General features: G+C 46.5%; 2 long non-coding RNA genes across 3 annotated transcripts; one reads left to right on the forward strand and one right to left on the reverse strand.

Annotated features, from left to right (window-relative positions):
- Positions 1-9,331: 9,331 nt before the first annotated feature.
- Positions 9,332-24,807, reverse strand: LOC134479757 (uncharacterized). Its single transcript, XR_010053449.1, has 3 exons — positions 24,683-24,807; positions 17,938-24,402; positions 9,332-11,940 (listed from the first exon to the last, which is right to left on the reverse strand). It is a non-coding gene; the product is annotated as an uncharacterized LOC134479757 (long non-coding RNA).
- LOC134479756 (uncharacterized) lies at positions 20,607-24,927 on the forward strand. Of its 2 annotated transcripts, none has more exons than XR_010053447.1 (3): positions 20,607-20,690; positions 23,922-24,033; positions 24,692-24,927. It is a non-coding gene; the product is annotated as an uncharacterized LOC134479756 (long non-coding RNA). The 2 variants fall into 2 exon arrangements; XR_010053448.1 differs by having other exon boundaries at positions 24,698-24,927.
- Positions 24,928-25,378: the final 451 nt, after the last annotated feature.

Here is a 25,378-nt window from a genome sequence, read left to right on the forward strand (position 1 = left end):
TACAGTACAAGTTCCAGGACAACCAGGGCTATACAGAGAAACCCTGTCTCAGAAAAGAAAAACAAAAACAACCCCAAAACAACGACGACAAAAGGAAAGTATTCCAGCCAACTTGGACTGCACTCAGAACCTAAATGAAGTCTTGAGCTTTCGAGCAAGGGACTTTTAAAGGCAAAACCACATCCTGTATCTTACTCGGCAGCTGCGCAGGAGCTTTTGTGCAAGCAGGGAGCTTAACAGAAGCTAAGATAAGCAGTTAGCTTAGCTGGAGAGGGAGGTTTGCACAAGCAGGTAGTTTAACAGACACTAAGAAGAGTCAGCTGGGCATCATGGCCTCAGGTTCCTAGAATACAGTTGTGTAATTTTCCAAGGGATTCTCTATCATGGAGACCAATTCTAGTTAAACATAATATTTCCTCAGAAAGAATATGAGATGGAGGATCCTCTTCACTGCCTTTCCCTGTCAAACCAGTTCTTGCTTTCTGTGTTTTCTTTTGTTATGTTTCCTTTTGTTTTGTTTTTAGAGACAGGGTTTTTCTGTGTAGTCCTGGCTGTCCTGAAACTTTCTTTGTAGGCCAGGCTGGCCTTGAACTCAGAAATCCACTTGCCATTTCTCAAGTGCTGAGCTTAAAGGAGTACACTGTGATGCCTGGCTCTTGCTTTCCATTGTGATGGAGACAGGGTCTCTTCATTGTTTTTCACTGTGTTCTCCAGACTAGCCAGCTTACAAGCTCCCGGGGAGCCTCCTGACTCTGCCTCCTGTCTCTCGGTAGCATTGCTAGGAATACAGATGCTTATGCTATACATCTGGCTTTACATGGGTTCTGGGGGTCTGGCCTCATGTCTTCATGCTTATGTGGTAAATGACTACACACACCAAACCCCACTCTCTCCCTTTCTCATCCTTTGGTCCAATGTTTCCAATGTTCATGCACCATCTCCACCATCACAGAAGTAAATATGGCTGAACTCGAGCCCTCACGACCTTTTCTATCTCTCTCCGTCCATATCAACTTGTTCAGCAACATTCTCCAACTGGATGCAGAGGTGTCTGCTTGTTGCCTGTTATCCCTGAGAAGGAAAACAAAACCAATTTTCTTTAATATTCCCATAGCACTTCAGTTCTGACACTAAGTGTGCACCTCTGGGAGGTTTTTGCAGCAACCACTCTTACAGTGGTCCAGTTCTCTCAAGGAGCTGGCCTCTGTCTACTCAACGTGGCTACAAGCCAGAGGTTCCCACAGGCTGTTTTTCACAGTCAGCCATCTTCCAGATGGCTCCTGGAGCCCGGGGAAGCCTTATTTCCTATTACTGACTTCTCATGAGAATATTTTATTCTTGTTCTTATTTTGGGGATGCTGGAGATGGAACCAAGAGTGTCAGTTTCCTCCCAAGCTTAAAATGTGTTGAGATTCAGGAAGGTTTAAATGATATTGTGTGAGTTTGAGGGTAGCCTGGTCTACCAGCTTGGCAAGCACCAGGACAGTCAAACAGGACTACATAGTAAGACTGCTCCCCCCTCCAAAAAAAAAAAAAGAAAAACAAAAGAAAAGAAAAAGCAAAACAAATAAACAAAAAAAACCAAACAAGCAAACAAAGAGGAAAATGAGGTTGGAGATTTAGCTCAGTGGTAGAGTGCTTGCCTAGCAAGTAAAAGGCCCTGGGTTCGGTCCCCAGCTCTGAAAAAACAACAAACAAACAAAGAGGAAAATGAAAATTTCTTAGCAGAAAGAGATGGAAGGATTGGGCGTTTAAGACCATAGCAAGACTCAGTCTCAAAAAATAAATAAATAAAATTTTCAAAAAAGGCTGAGCTAGGTACCTAACTCTGTGCTAGAATCCCTGTCCAGCAAGTTCTAGTATCTGCAGAGTCTGGGCTCCCTCTTCAGCATAAAAACAAACAGAAGCACAGGCTTACATTAATTAGGTTAGTTAAAAGGGCAGGGTTAGCAGCTTCAGAACAGGTCAGGGCTGCAAGGGACCTGGTGGCCTTGAGATAAGACAGGGGGCATCTGTAGATGTTCCTTGTTTGAATTCCACTGCTGCCACTTCCTCCCCCCTCTGCCAGAGGCATCTGTTTGCTGAGAAAACCGGGATGCAAAGCAAGGAGGAAATGGGCGCTCAGCTGTGAACAGCCCCCGAAATATTTCTGAGTCTGAAGCAAGCAAGGTAAGAGCTTCCAAACCTAGTCTGCCAAGGCAGAGAAGGATGCTCTAAATAGTTCAAGCTCGTGGAAGAGATCCACAGCCTCCCCCTCCCATGGTCTGGATTGCCGAGCTTCATTCTGTGTGTTTGCAGTGGAAGGAGATCTAGACAAGAGGCAGTAGAGGCTGCTGAGGATGACCACAAAGGGACAGAGGTGAGGGTCAAGGAAGTCAGTCCTTGTGTGTCTCAAGCACCCCTCAGGCTAATCCAGGGGTTAACAAAGGCTCATACTAGAAGAGGTGAGGAGGAAGAGACAACTAGAAGTATGGGGTTCTTGGCCCATTTGTTGGTTCAACCCTAATAGGGCCCGTATACTGGAACAGACACTGTCTACACCCAGCAAGGAGAGCACAGGAGCTGGAAAGTTCCTGCAGGCACATCATTATTGTGTTTTATAAAAAAGAAAGAGGGGTTGGGAGTTAGCTCAGTGATAGAGCGCTTGCCTAGCAAGTGCAAGGCCCTGGGTTCGGTCCCCAGCTCTGAGAAAAAAAAAAAAGGAAAAAAGAAAGAAAGAACCCGGATATGTTTGGTAGAGGTAGGGTATAGTGTGGGGGAAGGGGGTGTCTCTGAAAGCCCATGCTGAGGCATCCCTTCCCCCAGAGGTACCTGCCACATGATGGTATAGTATAGAATAGAGTTTATTTAGAGCATGGGGAGGGGAATTAAGGGAGGAGAGAGAGAGACAGAGACAGACAGAGACAGAGACAGACAGAGACAGAGAGACAGACAGACAGAGAGAGCAGAGGCCAGCCAGGAACATGTGGAGAGAGGTGGGAGGGGAATGTGGAGAAAAGAGACAGAGGGGGAAGAGGGTAAAGAGAGAACAAGAGAGTAAGAGAGAGAGAGAGGAGGGGGCAAGCAGCCCCTTTTATAGTGAGTCAGGCACACCTGGCTGTTGCCAGGTAACTGTGGGGTGGAACCTAGAAAAAATGCTAACAATCATTAAACTAAAAACACAGCTAACGGGGTTGGGGATTTAGCTCAGTGGTAGAGCGCTTGCCTAGCAACCACAAGGCCCTGGGTTCGGTCCCCAGCTCCGAAAAAAAGAAAAAAAAAAAAAAAAACAAAAACACAGCTAGCCTTGGACCCATCCCTACCACACTCTTGGCACAGCTAAACCTGACCCCAGAGAAATCTAAGCTGTCTGCCTTCAGGCACAGGTGGTCATCCTAAGGGGTTATTTGAATGGAACGCACTGGAGTCTTGTCAGTCAGTGAATGAAGCTTTCTTTCCTCTCTCCAGTTGCTGCCCCTCTGAGGGCAGAGGTTCATAGTGAGTCAGATTAGTCACAGGAAACAAAGGAACTGGCTGCTCTCCTGGAACACTTCCTGTGCTCCTGTCTCAGTCACGAGGCAGTGCCATGAAGCCAGGGCAGAGAGCAGGCTCCTAAGACCCACCCCTGAAGGGATCTGTCACAACAACCTGAAAGGACCCTTGTGGGTAGGGCCTGAAAGGTAACCACACAAATAGTCACTGTTCTCCTGAGAGATGACACTATGCCGTGGTTGTGTCTGGGATGAGATTTAGACAAATCAAACCAACACTTTACCTCCAACCTCCCCTGCCCCCACATTCCCACCCAGCACACCCAGTCAATGATGATGATGATGATGATGATGGTGATGACGGTGATGATGGTGATAGTAATGATGATGATGGTGATGGTGATGGTGATGATGGTGGCGGTTTTCTATAGAAGAGCTCACATTAGAGAGGTCAACCAAGGGAATTTACCAGAAGCTGCTAAACTGAGATTGGGTCCATTTGAGGCTTAGAAGAATCATTTTTATGGTACCTGTCTAAGCTCACTCAATCCCACCACAGCCCTCAGCATTCCAGAAAAAAAAAGCAAACCCAGTCATCGGTTCCCATATTTTTGTCGGGAGGTTTTGAGTGCAGACAATGTCAGTGACCCTAACGGTTGGATGGATTCAGCCTCCCATACCCTTACTGTCCCCAACACAGCCGCTGCCTGATTAAAGAAGGCACGTGCAATTCTGAAGGGAGAAGAGAGCTGGTAATTTGGGTGGGGCAAGTCCCTCCTGTCTTTGTCACTTAAAGGGAGATTTAATAAGCAGCTGTCACCGCATCTGGGAGTAGGGACAGTCCCTCTGCAGTCTGGTTTGCCTCTCACAATGGGTGAAGCGCTAGAACATGACCTTGCAATCCAGGCAGACTGAGGGTGGGGGCCAATCACTTCAGCCTGCACGCAGCAGTCTGTCTCCATTTTTGGTCCGAGTGAAGCAGTTGGAAAGAAGGGCGACCACTTTACAGAGCTGTTAAAAGAATTAGATGAGGGGGTGTTAAATCGTGTGGCCAGCCTAGAGCCTGACTCAGAACAGGTGAGAAACTGGAGAGAAGAGAGAAAAGCGATTTAATTTGGCCCATCCATCTGCCGTGCTCTCCCCGGCTCTATCCCAATCCACATTTTCAGGGTTGAGGGGGCAGCAGTACAGGAAGACTGTTTTCAAAGGTCCTAGCAAAGTTACCTTTGACATTTCTAAAGAAAGATCTAGAAGGGCTCCTGTTGAGCGAGGGCAGAATAGCCTTGCTGGGGGCTTGGTACACCTGTTCTTCTGGAAAAAGTCAGGAAGACAGTCCTGGTTAATGGTGGTCTGTGACATTGGCCTTTGAGTCCAGCTACCCAGGTGGCCTTGGGCCTACAGCAGGGAGGAAGGGAGGGAGGGCCAGTTCCACACACACACACCCAGTGAGGGAATTGGGGGAACCACATTCTCTCTCTTGGTGACAGTTGTCCACAGACAGGAAGCGTATTCTAACCTCAATAAAAGAACACCAATTCTGTCTTTCTTTCTCAAGTTATGTGGAAGGGAAGGAGTCCCTGCCAGGTGCAGAAGAAAGAAGAAAGCCCGCTCTTGGCAGCAGGGGAATCAGGTTGCCACAGCAACAAGCTTCTTCCCAAGTCCACTCATTATATGGCTTTTGAATTAGACTTCCTCTGTGTGTATACACCAGCGGCTTTGATTCCCCCCGCCCTGCTTACCACCAATCTGCCTCTCAGGCTTCTCCCCAGGAAAGTGCCACTGAAGGCAGCCACTGACTCCTCCTTTCAAGGCCGGGTCCCACTTGTCTCTGGGATGCATAATATTTACTTGTTGGTTAACCCCAGGAAGAACCCAATGGGTACGCAAGGTAAAAAGCCCTTCGTCTGCTGTGGATGGGAGGGAGACAGCGAGAAGGACTTTTTCAGGTATCGATTTGGCCAGAGAAAAATACAGACCCTTTGAACTCAACCCTCTGGGACTTCCATTTGTTTTTAAATTAATTAATTAATTTATTTATTTGAGACAAGGTATCTCTGCATAGCCCTGGCTGTCCTCGAACTCACTCTTTAGATTGGGTTGGACTTGAACCCAGAGATCCACCTGCCTCTGCCTCCCAAGTGCTGGGATTGAAGACATGTGCCACCACTTCCGGTCACTGATGGGAGTCACAGTAACCATCAGCTTAGACCAGGGTTCTCAACCTTCCTACTGCTGTGACATTTAAATCCAGTTTCTCATATCATGGTTACCCCCAGCATACAACCATTTCTGTTACTACTTCATAACTGTAATTCTGCTACCATTATGAATTGAGATGTAAATATCCATGGTTTTGGATGGTCTTAGATGACCCCTGAGAAAGGGTCATTTGATCCGCACGTGGCTTAGACATGGAATTCTACACAACGGAAGGACAGTCAGCCAGAACTGACACACTCCCGTGCAAAGATGGATTGTTTTGTTTTGCTTTGTTTTAAAGTGAGTTACTCAAACCCAGAATCAGAAAGAACAGAGCTGGGGGAAAGAGAAGTAGGGAGGTGTTAACATTTACAGAGTTTTACCTCTGCAAAATGAGAACACTCTGGAAACAGTGAGTTGTTAGGGGGAAAGGGACAGAAAGGTGAGAAGGTGGACCTGTTGTGTGGTGGGGGGGGCAGGGGAGTGGGAAGGGGGGGTCAAGGGTAGCTGGGATTGAGATGCTCTTACAGCCAGGTTGTGATGGCAGACACCTTTAATCCCAGAACTTGGAAGGCAGAGGCAGCTGGATCTCTTGAGTTTGAGGCCAGCATAGTCTATAAAGGGAGTTCCAGGAAGCTGTGTGTGTGTGTGTGTGTGTGTGTGTGTGTGTGTGTATTAGTACTTATATGATTGATATATATACTCATATATATGTATATATGGAATTGTCCACAAAAATGAGTAACAGATAATTTTAAAAGTTGTGATTAAACAATGGTATGGCCAAATCCCTACTGACCTCAAAACAGTTAGGTTGAGCATAGTAAATCTACACCTATAATCCCAGCACTTGGGAGGCCGAAGCGGGTAGATCTATACTCTATGAGTCCTGGGCCATCCTGTTACGGATAGAGATACCGTCTCAAGCAAAATAAAATGAAACAAAAGATGCTGGACGTGTGGCACTTCGAAATCGTAGTCTCAGTATTTAGGGGCCAAAGCCAGAGGGTCCAGAGTGTAAGACCTGCCTGGATGTGTGGCGAGAACGAGTGTGTATTTCTGTTTGTTTTGAGACTGGTATAGCCTTGGGCTGATCTTGAACTTGGCGTGTAGCTAAGGATGACCCTGAATGCCTGTTCTTACCCCCTCTGCATCTTTAATTTTGGAATTAGATGCCAACCTGGGGTTTGTTTGGTTTTTAACAAAATGTTAAGCTATGTGCTTGCTTGGTACTTTTACTTTTGAAAGATCTAATATATGTTTGTGCCTCTCGTTTTGCTGTTTTTGTTTTGTTTTGTTTTGTTTTAGAAATGGGTCCTCACTATGTAGCCTCTGCCTGGTTTAGAACCCCCTATGTAGACCAGCATCAAATTCACAGAGAGAGATCTATGTGCTTCTATCTCCCAAGGGCTGGGATTAAAGACGTGCACCATCATGACCCGTTCCGCTTAAAATTTTTTTAGAAAGTTTTACATAAGTTTGGAAGGAGATAAAAGTAAGCTCCTGTGAGTATTTATCTTTGAGGATTTTATTCCCTTTTGAAACTTTCAAAAGCCTCAATCAAGGGGCTGGAGAGATGGCTCAGAGGTTAAGAGCATCCGCTGCTATTCCAGAGGACCTGGGTTCAGTTCCCAGCACCCACATCATGCAATTCACAAATGTCTGTATTGCCAGCTCCTGAGAACCCAATGCCTCTGGCTCCCAAGAGCATTTGCATTCCCGTGCACATAGTGCCATGCACACACACACACACACACACACACACACACACACACACACACACATCTAATTAAAAAAATAATAAAAGGGAATCTTTAAAGCAGAATCGATATCCATTATCTTTATAATTCAGTAGGCTGATAAAAACAGAGAGATGGAATTAACATGCCTGATTTGCTAAACCTATCAGTTCAACAGGCGCTGAGTGTGTACCAGCAAGAGGCATGGTCACAGGGGAGGGGAGCAGGGTAGCCTTGCCTCTCCTTGAGCCTACACTCTCATGTGCAGAGAGTCGCCAAGCAGGACAAATGAGTATGACTGTAGAAACCGAAACCTGGAAGGACAGACGCAGACGCAGACGTGGAGAATGATGTGGGTAAAGGCTTGCTTCGTGCAGTGGGTCATCTCTTCCCGTGCCTCTGAGGAGGTGATGCTTAAGCCAAGAGCAGAAGGATGAGACTGAAAAGCCATGGGAAGATGCAGGGCAGGGCACCCCAGGCTTAGGAAGGGGACTGCAAAGACCCAGAGCCAAGAGACAGCTTGACTCGTAGCTAAGAGCGCAGGTCATTTTGGTGTGAGAAGTGCAGAAGAAGAGGGTGGGTGGCAAAGAGTGGTGCAGAGGGAGCCACGTGTTCCCAGGGCAATGGGAGGGCACCCGTGGGTTCCAAGCAGGGGATGCCATGATCCTGTCTATGTACAAAGCAGATCATTTGGCTGCTGTGGGAGGCTGGGCCACACAGAGGGCAAGAGAAGAAGCAGAGAGACAGGATAATGATGTCTTTGTTAGCTTCCTGCTGAATGACATCAATGACAGTTCGGTTTTAGACAAGGTTAGAAAATTGCTGGTAATTACTGAAAGAGGTTAGAAGAATATGCTTTTGCATAAGCCTTCTGTACACACAAAACAACTGACACTTGTTATCTTAGCTGGGGTGGGAGGATGAGTTACCACCAACTATTTTCAAACTTTAAAGGAGCCTCAGGCTGGTGGGGTCTTATTCCATGAAGAGATCCGACAAGTCTGGCTAGGACCTAAGATAAGCTCCTTCCTCCTCTCTCCCCCTCTTTCTGGCAGAGTGTTATATAACCCATGCTAGCCTCAAACTTGATATATAGCCAAGGATGACCTTGGCTCTTTGACCTTCCCATACCTATCAGTCCAGTGTAGGAATTTCAGGTCCACAACACCAAGCTCAGTTTAATGCAGTGCTGGGCTCGCTCCCTCACAAGCTGGGAAACCCCATCTCCCCTCCTTCCCCGAGCACCACCTGCACAGAGAAAACTCCCTGGCCTCTTGGAGAGAACTCCAGGCTAACATGTCACCACTCCTCCTCTCTGAGTTTCCGGTAACCCACCCGAGTGCCCGCCCAGGGGCTCAGTGTTTGACCACAGACAGACACAACCCCAGCTCCTAGCTGGCTGTCATCACTCCTCACCTAAGCTCTATAAACCCCCTTGCTTTAGCCTGGATGTGTGACATCACTGACCTCTGATCTCCACCTATGAGATGGGCGAGGCCACCCGAGAGCTGCCTCCTAATAAACCTGCCTTTATCTGCTTTCAATCTGGTCTAGCCTGGCCTACATCTGTGTCGAGAAGGGAGAGGAAAAACCAAGCAGCTTCATGTACAGTAAGCTCTCGACCATCTTAGTCCCGCCCTCCACACCCCAGCCCCAGATAGATTCCAGAGTCCTAACAGGTTCCTGGGTGTTTGCCATAGCTGCTGGTCTACAAAACACATTTTTTAAAAAAGATTTATTTATTATGTATATGAGTATGCTGTAGCTGTCTGCAGACACACCAGAAGAGGGCATTGGATTTCATTACAGATGGTTGTGAGCCACCATGTGGTTGCTGGAATTTGAACTCAGGACCTCAGGAAGAGCAGTCAGTGCTCTTAACCGCTGAGCCATCTCTCCAGCCCCCTACAAAACACATTTGATATAGAAAAATGTGCTGAAGCTCCAGCTCCAGAGTTTCTAGAAATATCAAACTCTTTTGTTAAAAAAAAAAAAAAAGCATCATTGGAGGCTGGCAGTGTAAGGTTGAGCGCTTGCTTAACGTGAATGAAACCCTGGGTTCAAACAGGGGTGGCTCAGGCCTGCAATTCCAGCACTTGCAAGGTGGAAACAGGAGGATCAGAAACTCAAGGCTATCCCTGACTCCATAAGGGAAATACATAAAGCTAGCCTGGACTACATGAGACCCTGTCTCAAGAGAAAAAAAAAACCATTTACTTTTGTGCTGGAAAATAATTATATAGAAATTCTCCAGCTTTACTGACAAATAATTGACAAATTAAAAATTGTGTATATATTTACTGTATACCTTTGATGTTTCAACAGACACATGCACACTAGGAATTATTGATAATCAATCAAGCTACCTAACACATCCGCCACTTCCCATAGTTACTATCTAAAAGAACATTCTTCTTTTCCTTTTCTTTTTCCCCTTGGTAGGGTTTCACTCCATGGACCAGGTGAGCCACACTCCTGATCCTCCTGACTCAAGCCTCTTAAGAGCTGGGGTTGTAGGTGTGGGCCGCCCTTCCTACCAACTCACCAGAGACTTCCTTAAATTTCACGTTTACCTCACACAGCACTGCTGACTGCTCGAGTGTGTCTCTGCTTTCTTGCCTTCAAAACACATGCTCAGATGTGGTCCCTAGTGGAGCGGTGCTGAGAGCCAGCAGGACCGAAAGGAAGCAACTGAGTCATTAAGAGAGGTTAGTAGAGTTCTCTGTGGACCACCCCTCCCTCCACAGCAGGTGGTTACAGATACGGGCCTCCTTTTAGCGCTTTCCCATATTCATGTACCTACTCTGCCTATTCCTCTGTCCTATCACGATATATATATATCGTGATATATACATATACATATATATACATACATACATATACATATATATATATCAATACAAACATGAGTGCAATAAACCTTCCTTTTATAGCTATTCAACCTCAAGTACTCTGTTTGGCAATGAAATACAGAATAAAACATCCAGGTCTACACTAGAAATCCGGAACTTACTTATCTTGCGTAACCGAAATGCCTTACCTTCTGACCAGACCCTCTGTCTTTACTCCCTGGCTCCCACAGTTACCATTCTGCTTTATGTTTCTGGGGATTCTACTTTAAATCTCTCTCTCTTTTTTAACCTGCAGCCTGGGGCATCCCAGATAAGTGCTCTATGCACTGAGCTTCAGCTCCTGTTTAAATTCAGGGTTTTTTTTTGTTTGTTTTGGTTTGGTTTTGATTTTTCAGATCCCACACGTGAGATCACACGGTGTTTTCCAGGGTCTGGCCTATAGCACCCAGCAGAATGTCTTCCATTTTTATCTAGGTTATTGCAAATGACAAGGTTCCTTCTTTGAAACAGGGTTTCTCTGCGTAGCCCTGGCTGTCCTAGAACTCACTCTGTAGACCAGGCTGGACTCCAACTCAGGGATTAACCTGCCTCTGCCTCCTGGGATTAAAGGTGTGCACCACCACTGCCCAGGTATGGTTCCTTCATCTTAAAGACCGATCAGGCCATGAAGATAGCTGTGCTTAAAGCATTTATTACGTAAGTGTAAGCCCAGGAGTTTGCAGTCCCAGAAACCCAGGTCAATGCTCGGTGAGCATAGTGACCCATTTGTGACTCTAGCTTTGGAAGAAAGCGGATCCCCAGAACAAGCTAAGCAAGAGTACACTTATTAGTAAGCTCTGGGTTTGATTAAGAAACCTGGTCTCAATGAATAAGATGGAAAATGGTTCAGGAGGATTCCTGACGTCAACCTTGGGTCTCCATATACACGAGTACCCACACAGGCAAAATCATGCACATGCACTTGTGTGAGTGCTTATGCCTATGCATACACCAAATACACTATGCACACACAGGAAAAGGAAAAACAAACACTGAGTAATGGCCCGTTGCAAATATGTGTTGCATTTTCTCCATACATTCATTAGGTAACAATTAGGTTGTATCCGTAACAGTTATCGTGGAAACTGCTACAATGAACATGGGGTTTTATCTAGTTCTTTTAAGATACTGATTTTCTTTGCTTTGGACCCCTGGAACTAGAGTTAGAGATGGTTGCAAGCCACCATGTGAATGTATAAATGTGTGAATATATAATGAATGTATATGTTTGAATATATATGAATATATGTGAATATATATCCATCCAAAGAAAACTTGGGCCCTCTGGAAAAGCAGCCTGTGTTTTTAATTGTTGATCCATCTCTTCAACTCAAAAAAAAAAAAAAAAAAAACTCTTAGGTGAATAAACAGAATCACACTGGGAGTGTCCAGAAGGGAAACTGACGGAGGGCAGGGCTGCTGCAGAACCAGCCTGTAGAAAACTCATCTCCCAGGTAAAGCCAGAGTCAGTGATCCATAGGCCTGTGACAACGATTTACCTCCGATGTATGTCTTCCGGTGTCAGGTGTGGCTCGAGGCAGATTTGTACAGGGTCCTGATACTTGGGTTCTATTCCAATGCTGTGCACTGAGTGTGCACGGGTACATCTTACTTACAGTTTCTGAACCTCAGTTTCCTCCCCTGAAAAAGCAGACATGCCGTAACTGGTAAGGGTGGTGTGAAGATTCTGTTACGTATGGTTCTCAAATGCTCACATATTCGCACATCTCATGCATACATTACCACTGCATGCCAAGCGTCCAGTATGATGCCTGGCACATGGCAAGAGCTTTGAAAGCACACATTTCACTACTGAATTCCTCTGATGGTTTTGCGGGCCTACGAATGTGAATGCTTGTTCTGTAGGTAAAGGTACAGAGACTTGGAGAGCTCTCAGCTCTCGGAAAGAATCCTACACTGTGCTCTGCCTTTTCCTAGAGGTCTCCATGCTGTGGGAGAAGCCCCAGGGACAAAGCAGGGCTCGCTCAGGATGCTGAGTCCTGCATCCTATTTCCCACAGCACTCTTCAAACCGAATGCCCAGATGCCCCATGTCCACCCCAGATAATTGCAATTCCTGCCCTCCCCAACTTTAAACACCCGCCCCTGCAGGAGCTGGCAGCCAGCCGGGGTTAGGCTTAAGTGTCTTTGGTCCCCAGCCTGCAGCATGTCCAGCTGTTTACTCACTTGGCACCTCTAAAGCAGACAAACTGAACCGCAAATCTGGAACTCAGCCCGCAGGGGCCACATTACAATGAAACCACCCCCACTGCCTTGCGCACAGCGGCCTCCGTGAGATGAAACCGGTTTGTGAGATGAGAAAGCTAGCTCTATGCATCTATCTTAATCCTGCTGGTTGGATGCAAATTGCTTTCTCCCACTGAGGCGAAAGAACGCTGGTGGGTGGCATGGAATGACTGGTGGGGGTGTGCAGCTGAATGTGGGATTGGGGTTAGTGACAGGGCACCCCAGGAATTCTTTCCTCCTGCCTGTCTACACACACACACACACACACACACACACACACACACACACACACACACCCCCGCCCCGCCATGCTCTATCCCTGTGCTCCTTCAGCTCCTGCACTTTTCTTCTCCTTCATCCCAGCTCTTGTAATAGGTTTTACAATCCGTGAGATTCCGGATCAGTGTTTCTCTTGACCTTGTATGGGGCAAGAAGCATTATGGTGGAGCGGAAGTAACCAGAAACAGCCTAGTAGGTCCCAGGGGAAGGCTACGCTGGGTAGCAAGGGGTGCTACAACAGATGGAAAGAAGTGGGAGCCGGGTGTTGCACCTCACTCTGGCCAGAAGAGAGGCCAAATTTACCTCCGTGGACATTGCTACATATTCGCATTTTACTCATGTACTGGGGTGGGGGTAGGAGACATTTTCACGCACGTATATGTTCCTACCTGCTTCGTTACACAAAACGCTCGAGGTGGCTTACAAAAATATATGCGATACCAAGGAATGAAATAGATATCGTTGGAAACGGAAAGAGAAATTCAGAGGAGGGAAATAACGAAGCTCATAACTGTGCAGTAAGTTGCCTTGCACAGTTGTTAATGTGATCCATAAACCCCTGCGATACAAAGCAAAGCACGAACCCTCAAAGGCAAGAAACGCGGAATCCACAGACCCAAAATAAAAGGTAGCGTCACGGGAGAAGCGCCATCGCGCACTGTCTTGCCTCCATATTGAAATTTGGGAAGAATTCTTAAATGACCAATAGATGAAACAGCCATTCTTCATTAGATTCCTTAGGTTGAGTCAAGCTGTTAAGATGTCATTCGAGATCCTAACCTTCATATGTATAATAATGGAAATTAAAATAGTCTAAATGTCCCTCAAATACATTATTGTACAAATGTCGGGTGGAGTGTTGGGCAGTTACTAAGGGGAAAGAAGGGGGCTGGGGATTTAGCTCAGTGGTAGAGCGCTTACCTAGGAAGCGCAAGGCCCTGGGTTCGGTCCCCAGCTCCGAAAAAAAGAACCAAAAAAAAAGGGGGGGGGAAAGAAGAACAATTTAGGTTCCTCACGTGAAACGATTTCCAAGATGTAGTAGGAAATGGAAGGAGCAGGAGGCAGGAGAGCGTCTCTTTCAGGGAAGCGTCTGCGAAAAGGAAATAAAAGTCTTGTGCTTCCAAATACTGTGCATGCCCTTAGTCCTCCTTAGGAGAGGTCGCAAAAAACACCAACTGGATGAAGATGATTTTCTGGGAAACAGTCTTTTCACTACACTGTTGTTTGAACCTTCTGAATTTTGTAGCATGGGAATATGTTAGCATACTTAAAATGAGTCATTAAAAAGTATGAAAGCTAGGCAGTGGTGGCACATGCCTTTAATCCCAGCACTCGGGAGGCAGACGAAGACAGAACTCTGAGTCTGAGGCTAGCCTGGTCTACAGAGGAGTTCCAGGAGAGCCAGGGCTACACAGAGAAACCCTGTCTCAAAATAAGAAACAAAAACAAACAAACAAAAAAACAAAAACAAAAACACCCTCCAAAACCAAACAACTATACCTAACTTATAAGGCTTTAACTAGACATCGCCTTGCGGGCAGACTTAAAGTCACATAGATTACTTCAGAGAATAAGAGACACTGTCATCCGCGGAGTCCCTTCAACATCGGTTCAGACTGGTCTCTGCTAAGACTCTGCCGAGAGATCTGCATCCCTGAGTAAGAGACATCATTTTCTTCCTCAAATGGAAATCTCAAATACCTTTACACACACATGTGCAGTTAGAACTAATTAACTCAGCAAAGTTTCAGGACATGAAACTAATACAAGTTGGGGATTTAGCTCAGTGGTAGAGCGCTTGCCTAGCAAGCGCCAAGGCCCTGGGTTCGGTCCCCAGCTCCGAAACTAATACAAAATTTGGTTTTGGAGTTGGAGAGAGGGCTCAGCAGTTAAGGACACTTCTTGCTCTAGCAGAGGACCTGGCTTTGGTTCCCAGCACACATGATGGCTCAGACCATGATGTGTTGTTTTGAATACAAACGGCCCCTATAAACTCATTTATCTAGATGCTTAGCCACCAGAGAGTAGCACTATTTGAAAGGATTAGAAGGATCGAAGGATTAGTGGGCGTGGCCTTGTTAGAGGAAGTGTGTCACTGGGGTGTGCTTTAAGGTTTCAAAAGCCCATGCCAATCCCCAAGCCTCTCTCTCTGCCTGTGGATCAGACTGTGGGTCTCAGTTACTGAGCCTCTGCCTGCATGATGTTGTGCTCCAGCTATGATGGTAGCAGACTAAACCTCTGAAACTATAAGCATGTCCCACATAATGTTTTCTCTTATAATAATCACCTTGGTCATGGTATCTCTTCCGAGCAGCAGAACAGTGACTAAGACACATGGGTAATTCCAGTCCAGAGAATCCAATGGAAAGAAAATACAAACAAAGAAAAACCAGAGAATCCATTGCAAACAAAATACAAAGGGAAAACCAGTGCTTGTGCACATACTGGACACTTAGTTCTGTTTATAACGTTATAACTTTGCTATAGTTTAGATTTTTCTGCCCCCAACACTCTTCTGTCAGTGACCTGACACTAATGGAAAGTAGCAGAATTTTAAAAGTATTTTTATTTATGTGTGTTCCTGTTTGTATGTGCACCACAGAACTTTACTGTGCCAAAAGCCTGAGGTGGAGAAGGCTGTTCACCTCATCAGGACTAAGAAGCCAGGAGGAACAGCAAAAGGGTTGGGACAAGGTGTAGGCTGGCTTCTTTATTTTCCTTTTTAGGTTTTTTTTTTCATTGTTACTCTACGGAAACAAAACTGACCTAATTTTCTTTGCATCTATTTATGTTATGGACATAGTGTTTTGCCCGCATGTCCATATATATTCCTGTTGCCTGCAGTGGCTCAAAGAGGGCATCCAGGCCCCTTAGAACAGAGAGTTACAGAGAGGTGAGCTGATACATGGGTGCTGAGAACCAACCCTAGTCTTGTGGATTAGCATCCGGTGCTTTTAACTGCTGAGCCGTCTCTCCAGCTCCAAGTCACTGGACTTGAGAGGGACTTGGAGGGAAGTGCATCATCAAAGAGGATACTGGGACCAGGTTTCCTTCTCCCTCTCTGCTTTCTGGCTGACACCAGGTGAGCGTCTTTGCACTGCCATCCACTGTCCACTGTGATGCTCTTCCTGACCACAGGCCCAGGAGCAGTGGTGGATGATGAGCTGAGACCTCTGACACCGTGAGCCAAGATAAACTTTTCCTCTTCACAATTTAATTCGACCTGGCGTTTTGTCCCAGTGATGAAAGCTGATTAACACAGATGTCAGTGTTATCCAAAGTACGCTACAGTTTTAAATGCAATCCCCATTAAAACACTAATGACTATTTTGGATAAGTATTGGGGGGAAAATCACTCTAAAATTCTCGGGATCTCAAGGAACCCCAAATAATCTTTGCCCCAGGTAAGGGGTAAAAAGGACAAAATTAGAGGCTTCATACTTCCTGATTTGAAAACTTTCTGCCACAAAGTTACTATAGTCAAAATAACACAGCAAGTCCCTATGCACATATTGTATATATCAGAGGAATAAAATGCAGAGACTAAAAATGTGTAATGTAACAGTTTTAGTAAAGAGATCAGTGTTTTTTGATGCTAGAAAAAAGTCTTTTTAACAAATGATAGAACATTTATATGCAAAAAAGTTGAACTTTTCCTTTATACCATACAAAACTAAACTTTAAAAAAAAAAAGGAGCAAAGACCTAAACACAGGAGCTAAAGCTGTAGAACTCTTAAAAGAAAGCATAGGGGAAATCTTCATAAATTAATAATATTTTCTTAGGTATGAAAACAATAGGGCCAGCGAGATGGCTTCAGCCAGGAAAGGAGCTTGCTGCTAAGCCTGATGATCTGGTTTGTTTCCTGGGCCCATGTGGTGAAATGAGAGAACTGACTCCTGAAATTATCCTTTGACTTTTACATACATGCTATAGCATGGGTATCCATACCACACACTAAATAAATTAGTAAAAATTTTAACTTAAAAAAAAAGGGGGGTTGGGGATTTAGCTCAGTGGTAGAGTGCTTGCCTAGCAAGCGCAAGGCCCTGGGTTTGGTCCCCAGCTCTGAAAAAAAGAAAAAAGAAAAAAAAATGGGGGTGGGGGTGGGTTAGAGAAATGGCTCAGTGGTTAAGAGCATTGGTTTCTCTTCCAGAGGACCAGATTTGATTCCCAGCGCCCACATGATGTCTCCCAGACATCTGTAACAGGAGATCCGCCACCCTCTACTGGCTTCTGTGGGCACCGCACACACGCGGTACACACCTACACGAAGACATGGCACCCATACACATAGAAACAAATTTTAAACAAATTTTAAAAAAAGTTGGGCTACATCGAAATTGGAGATGTTTGTGGGTCAAAGAGAGAAATTAGAGGGAACGGGTAACCCAGAGAAAGGGAAGGTGTGTTTGCGAATTGCCTACCTGATGAGGGGTTAAAGGCCAGCCTACAGAGGGAACTCCTAAAAGCCAAGGAGAAAAGCCATCCAATTATGGAATGAGAAAGGGAATTGCCCCCCAACGAAAACATGCAAATGGACAGCAAACTTACGGACAGACATTCCACACCAGCAGTCTAGAGTGTCACAATGAGACTCCACTTCACGCCCACTGAGATTGCTATTATAAAAAGGGAAGAAAAAGTGTAGGGGAGGCGGTGAAGCTGGGACTCTGGGGTGTTGCTGGCAGGAATGCAAAGATGGTAAGCTGCCATGGAAGCTGCATGGTGGCACCCCGACAATTACAGCCACCACGGGATCCAGCAGTCTCACCTCTGAAAACAGGGATTTGAATCTCCCCATGCCCCTGCTCACAGTAGCATGATTCATAAGAATCAAAAGATGGCTGCAATCTGAATGTCCACCAACTGAGGTAGGTGGACAACAAGGAGATGGCTCAGCGGCTGTGGGGTATTGGTCCCCAAGCTGGATGACCTGAGTTCAACTCCCAGGCCCCATGCGGTGAAGAATGAGAACAAACTTCCTTAACTTGTCCTCTGAACTCACGTATGTACACACGCACACCTCCGATAAATAAAAATACATAAATAAATACAATGTAAAGAAATATGTAAGTAAACACAAGGTAGGTTATAGTTTGGGTCCTGAATACCTGGGGGTTCTGTGCACTGAAGGATTGGTTCCCAGGGTAGTGATATCAGGAGGTTGTGAAGTCACTGGCAGATACGCAGACCATCCAGGAGTATTCCTGAAGAGAACTTGTGGGACCCCAGTCTCTTTCTCTTTCATTCCCTGGATTATGCATTGAGTAGGTTCTCTCTGCTTTGGCCTCTGTGGTGACAGATAAATGGCAGGTCCCAAACAATGGAGCAAATTGATCATGGACTAAAATCGGCAAAACGATGAGGCAAATGAAACCCTTTTCTTATAATGTTAACCCCACAGATGTGAGGAGAAAGACCACCTACCCAAATCATCGTGGCCAAATTAGCTAATTCAGGCAATTAATTAGAGCAAACTTCATTTTGTTTTGCTTATTTTTTGAGACAGGGTTTCTCTGTGTAGCCCTGGCTGTTCTGATACTGTAGACCAGGCTGTCCTTGAACTCAAAGAGATCCTCTTGCCTCTGCCTCCTATTTTTTTTTTGACTCCTGAACATAAGCTGCTTTCCCCTAAGGTAGAGATCAAGAGGTCAGACTTGAGTAAGATAAAAGTTTTTGTACTCCAGGAGTAGGGGTTCCAAATGGGGGACTCTGGCAGACCAACAGGTAGGGTTACAGGAACAGAACAGAACAACTCCCTGAAACAAAGACATGGTTGCAAAGTGGTCATAATAATAGTGGTTGTTAAATCTTTAAAAAAAAAAAGGGGGGGGGGCTGGAGAGATGGCTCAGTGGTTAGAGCACTGACTGCTCTTCCAGAGGTCCTAAGTTCAAATCCCACAACCACATGGGATCTGATGCCCTCTTCTGGTATGTCTGAACAGCTACAGTGTACTTATAAATAATAAATAAATAAATCTTGAAAAAATAGTGGTCATAATAACTTTTGGAAATAAAGATTGGTCATTGTTTCCTGGGACAGGCGAGGTTACAGGTCAGCTACATTTACTATGCAGATAGATACATATGCTGTACATAGGCCAACATGTGAGGAACAGATTTAATCACACACAGGAATGAACCTAGTGTGTCTTTACTATAAGATGGCCTCCAAGCCTAAGACTGAGGCAGGCTTATAAATAAATAAGTGGTGAATTTAATTATCTCAGGCATTTTGGAATACTGGTGGAATATCACTATAGCGTGCCAGCATACTTAGTGCTATCCAGCTTTAAGAAGGGGTGAGGTTTTGACATAAGCTCCAACAAGGATGACTCTTCAGGATGCGTGCTTAAGAAATACAAACCAGTCTCGGAGAGCAAAGTGGTACCCACCTAAAACTCCAGCACTGGCGTGGCGGACAGCCATCCTCATAACTCTTTTTTTTTTTTTTTTTTCTTTTTTTCGGAGCTGGGGACCGAACCCAGGGCCTTGCGCTTGCTAGGCAAGCGCTCTACCACTGAGCTAAATCCCCAACCCCCTCATAACTCTTTATGTAGCTGTCCCAAGCCAGCCCTGGGTATGTGGGACTCTGCCTCAAAGAAAACCAACAAGGGTGTCTTAGTTAAGGTTTCACCGCTGTGAACAGGCACCATGACCAAGGCAACTCTTAGGAAGGGCAACATTTAATTGGGGCTGGCTTTTGATTTCAGAGGTCCAGCCCATTTCATCAAGGCAGGAAGCATGGCAGTGTCCAGGCAGACACGATGCTGGAGAAGCTGAGAGTTCCACATCTTGTTCCCAAGGCAAACAGGAGAAGACTGTCTTCTAAGCAGCTAGGAGGACGGTCTCAAAGCCCACCCCCACAGTGACGTACTTCCTCCAACAAGGCCACACCTCCTAAAAGCCACACCCCTTGTGGGGCAGGCATATTCAAACCACCACAGAGGACTAGCAACCCGAGTTAGAGCCCCAGAAACGACATGGCAGAAGAAGACAACTGACTCCCCCAAGCTGTTTCTAGCCTCCAAGTGCAAGATCCCACACCACAGATGCATTCACACATATGACACTCAGCACAAACATGTATCACACACACCACACTTCCTACATGTTACACACACTTCACAAAGACAAATAATGCGATCACACACCACACCTCTCCCCCACTACTTATCCAATTCACTACATACAAACCACACGTCACATATACCAGAAGCATAGCAACCCCACCACCACCTTACCACACACGTTCTCCACATCCCCGCAGACACAGACTACACACCTCTCCATATATGGCAGGCACACACACACACACACACACACACACACACACACACACACACACACACACACACAGTGGGCTCATTCAGACCCAGCCTGACTTGCAGGAGGTCCCCTGAGTGCTTGGAACACAAACGAAAAATTTGCCACTTTTCTACATAGACACCTCTTCCTCCCACTGCCATAGCTCGCTAACTCATGTGAAGTGAGTCAGTCATAAATGTGTGCCTCCCAGGACTCCAGGGAAGCCCGAGTCTGTCCTCCCAGCAAATTTGCTGCTTCCTGCGCTGTTCTGCAATTCTCCTACAGGGAGCTTCGTTTTACCGCTTAATACCCCGAGAGAGGCACAAGACAAAATCCACAGAGGGAGGGTAACGCCAGGCTTCAGTCAGCGTGAGGAGGCAGTGAGTGAGACCGGGGAGCCAGGCCTGGGCTGCTTTCCAGCTGTGACGGAGGAGAATGCGCTGCTGCTGCGTGAGGTGTGATCAGAAAGGCAGTCAGCCAGTGGCACCAGGAGCTGGGGTAGGGCCTCTCAGGAGCTGTATCTGGCCAGCCATGCTTTCTTCTCATTGCCATCAAGGTGAGAGCAGAGCCTGGCTTAGCTCTCCAGGCCTCAGAGGCAGCAGAGAAAAAACCATGAGATGCCATAAACAGGCAGGGACAAAGAGCCCCAGCCCCGTCCTCGTGAACGCTGCAGCGTGGCTGAGAACAACAGAGCAGCTCCCAAAGCCCCCTCTCCAGGGCGATGTCCCGTGCCCCCTCATCCTCTCACTGTACCCCCGTTGCTTTAGTTAGGGTTCTAGCTGTTCCCCGAACACCCAAGTGTCAAAGCCTTGTTTCTCCAGAGCGGCCCTACTGAGAGACTGGGGACCTTTAAGAGACGGAAGAGATGGGTCCTAATGTGTGGGTCTGGATGTGTGGGGCGTGGGGTTGGGAGTGTGGGAGAGTGTGGGAGTACATCCCAGATGACTTGGGTGGCTCCTGAAGGGCATGGTGTGACTCCAGCCACCCCTCCCACCTTGTTCCAGCCATGAAACAAGCAAGTTTTATGCTGCCGCCATGATGCGCCATGATGGCGCCATGATTTTGCAGTCTTACCACAGTTACAAAGCAACGCAGCCAGCCAGGCATTGGCTGGACCCTCTCAAGCCTGGAGCCACAGCAGCCCTGCTCTAAACGATGAAAATCTCAGCTATTTCTTACAGGAACATGAAGCTGACTGGATCAGTTGCTTGTTCTTTGCTGAGACCAAGATGGCTTAAGGCTTTTTTTGGGGGGGGGGGAGCTCACAGTTTAAGGGGAATAGTTTGTTGTGGCGGAGAATGTGAGGCGGTTGTTACAGGACAATGGTGGTTAGGAGCAGAGAGAGGCAAATGTTGGTCCTCAGCTCACTTTCTCCTTTCTGTGGAATCTAGGATCCTGCTCCTGGTACCACCCACAATTAAGATGGGTTTCCCCACCTCAGTTAACCTGATCTAGGAAATCCCTACCTGCATGGCCACCGGTGTGCCTCCCTACATCCTCGTGACTTAAGAAAACCTGTATCTATTAATTGAATCATTCTCTGTAAATGTATTTTTAAAAACAGAAATGGCATGCCTGCAATCCCAGCACTTGGAGGAGAGGTAGGTGGGGCTCTGTGAGTTCTAAACTACTCTGGCCTACAGAGTGAGTTCCGGGTCAGCTAGTACTACAGAGATGAAATCCTGTCTCTTATATTTTGGTTGTGAGCCTAGCCTTTAACGGCTGAGCCATCTCTCCAGCCTGAGATCCTGTCTCAAAAATGTATTTTAACCTTTAAGTTCTACCAAAATAATGAGATCTGATGAAGTCAAAGGCTAGAAGGCCTTTTTGCTGAGCATTGCTGATGGAAAATTCTGGAATTCTGCAGATCCCAGCTCTGTTCCTTCTACACCCCTTACGGCTTTAGTGCTCCTGCTGGGGTGGGTTATGGGTTGAGAGTTGCATGTGGAGGCTCAAGGCCAAGACTGGGGTCACCGTTAGTCACTACTCTACGTTATTCATTGAGAGAAATTCACCACTATGGCTAACTCACTCTGGGGAATCTCCTGCCTCCACCCAAGGTTGGAATTATAGGTGGGCTGCTGTACTTACCCAGAATTCACATGAGCTTTTGAGGATCTCCTATACTTGTGGTGAGCGCTTTAACCACTGAGCCATCTCTTCAGCCCACAGCTTATATTTCAGAGAACAATGACACAGAAGGAAAGGAGGAGGGAGGAGGGAGGAGGGAGGAAGGAGGAGGGAGGAGGGAGGATTGTCACAGACTGAAGGAACCATGTCCTACACAACGATGAAGCTGAGAGCCTGGGTACGAACTAGTTAATTCCTTCTGTCTACACTCGCCTGTCCCCCCTGCATCACTTCATAAATAGATGTGAGAGACAACTAAGTACCCTAGGGACTGTTTGATGACTATGATTTTTGCAGTGATCTGAAGCCGGAGAAATGCCACAAAGATTGCACTGTGCAGCAAACCTCATGCAAAAGATGTATTGGAGGTGCTGTCACGAAAGGCCACTTCTGAGTGTGTGTGTGGGGGGGGGCGGCAGGGGGGATAGATTAGGAGAAAACAGGCCATGACTGCAGGGGTGGGAGGTTATGGCGGAGGGGAGAATGGGGCTTGCCCATAGTGGCGATGTGAAATATGTCACATTGGCCTAAAGTGATCACATGACTTTAGCCCTGAATCACTGAAGGTGGGAGGAACCTGGTTCTGGAATGGGAGTGACTCCTAACACTGACTAAGTGTCATAGTCAGAACGGAAGCTGCAGGTGTCCTACCAGACCTGTGTCACGCACGAGCCACACTCCTACCGGTAGCTGCTGTTCATATTGACAATAAATGGTCCATACCCACAGCTTTATCTAAAGCTTGCTGCTGGCTAAGAATACGGGAGCGTGTGACCTTTCCTAGGTCCAGTGACTGGATTAATGAAAGACAACAGCAGCCTTGTTCCTCTGTGGGAAGCCACCTCCATGGGGTTGACTTCTCCAGAGCACTCCATGCAGTTGGACTGAGGCTGGACTCCTAAAGCCACATTTCCCCCAACTCCCTTCCCCTTACGGGTTTCTCCAGAGAGCTCTTCCTCCATAAAGCTCCTGCCCAAGAATTCTTGCCCCAGGGATGAACACTCCTGGGTCTTAGCCAGAGCTAAAGACTCTTGTTTTTGCATTTAACAAAATCCCAAAAAAGAAAAAAAATCCCGGGTGTCTGAGTTTCATTTCCTGTTTGCTGTGATAAAACGCCCTGACAAAACCAACCTAAGGGAGACAATATTTATTTGGCTCACAATTCCAAGTTACAGTCTATTGTTGCGGGAAGTCAGTGAACAGTGACCGATGGATTAATGAATGTGTGCTGATGTTTGACTACTCTCTCCATCTTCCTTTCTGTCTGTCTGTCTGCCTGTCTTCTCTACCTATTTATCTTATCTATCCATTCTGTCTGTCTATCTATCTATCTATCTATCTATCTATCTATCTATCTACCTATCTATCTATCTCCTCTGAATTCTGTGGGCACTTGCACCATGCACATATATGTAGGTAAAACACTCAGAGATATAAAATGAATATTAAAGCCTGAGTGTGGTGGAACATGCCTTTAATCCCAGCACTCAGGAGGCAGAGGAAGACAGACAGATCTCTGAGTTCAAAGCCAACCTGGCCTACAGAGCTAGTTCTAGGGCAACCAGGGCTGCACAGAGAAATCCTGCGTCAAAAAAAAAAAATAGGTAAATAAATAAATACTTTTTAAAAAGAGTTAAGAGCACCTTTTGTTCTTCAGAGGGCCCGAGTTTGGTTCCTAGTACCTATGTCAGATGGCACACGACCACCTGTAACTCCAACTCCAGAAGATCCAGCGCCCTCTTCTGGCCTCCGTGGGCATCAACACACAGGTGCATGTGCGTGCATGCTCATACCCACCACAAATCTTAAAAAAAAATAACAGGTAACCTTCCACAGACATGCCCAAAGGCCAAAGTGATGTCGACAATCCCTCTCTGAGGCTCCCTTTCCAGAATCTAGACCCCTAGCTTCTGTCAAGTTGACAAAACTAACCATCAACCCAGGTGACCTACTTGTTCCTTAGAGCCTGGCTTGACTCTATGGAGCCTGCATTTGCCTTCCTTCTTTAGATGATCATGTGATTTAAATGATACCTCCAAGTAGGAGTTTGGTCTCCTCCCTTCTGGGTGTCAGTGTCCTCTTAGCCTCCCCCAGCAGCATCTTCCGTATCCATCGTGAGAGGGGACCATGATCTCTTCCTGTGTGCCAGAGGTACAGCAGGACATTTTAGGTGTGGCTGTCTTTGATCTAAACCTCCCAATACCTCTTTCCAAGTCACATCTGCAAGGTGGTCTCATGCTTGTTGGTCTGAGGAAGCCAAAGTCTTAATTCCAACAGTATTCTTTTAGGGCTGTCACATCAAATACAGTAGACAGGGGAGCTTAGTACAACAGAAGTCTATTGGCTTCCAGGCTGGAAAGCTGGGAATCCTAAGTCAGGTCAGGGTCACAATCCCCAGAAACATGAAGAAAACCTTACTTCTTTCAGTCACAGGTGTCTGCCAGGAATCTAAAGTCCTCCGGCTGCTACCTTCTTCATCGTGTGAGCTGCTTCTCTCTTACAAAGACACCAGGGTGGCTGCTGGTGCGGCCACAGCACTCTCCTAGCTGTTTAACACCTTGGGTCCAGTTCCTACGACTGAAGGAAGAAAAGAGAAAAAGCTGCCAGACGTATTAAAGGTTCAACCTCCTCCGGTCTGTCATCACTGGAGGACTAATTCTATCTGCACGTCTCTATTTGCAAAGCATGATTATATTCCAAGGGACTAGGGATGAGGACTTCCCCATGGCAGACAAAATTCCCCAGAATTCTGTCGAGGACAGAATTCAACCCAGACCAGCTCTGCCACTTGTTAGAGCAGTGAGGTGACTCGGTCCTAGAACCTTGCTCTCATCAGCCATAGGAAGGTGTAAGTCAGGAGACAATATACGGACTTTTCCCACCGGGTACCTGGCCTGGGGTAACGCCCAGCACATGGTGCCCAGAGGCTATCACGACAGCCCTCCATCCTCCCGTGTTTGTACCAGGCCACTTCCACACTCAGGCTGCCAGTTAGGAAAACTGAAACTTTACATCTTCCCTGGAGATCTGTTTTGTATCAGTGAAAGATTACCCAAGCCTCTCGGCAAGTTAGGCTTGAGGGCCCATTATTTAAGCGCAACTGCCTGTAACAGC

The sequence above is a fragment of the Rattus norvegicus genome, chromosome 7, assembly GCF_036323735.1.
Source record: "Rattus norvegicus strain BN/NHsdMcwi chromosome 7, GRCr8, whole genome shotgun sequence".
Lineage (NCBI taxonomy): Eukaryota > Metazoa > Chordata > Mammalia > Rodentia > Muridae > Rattus > Rattus norvegicus.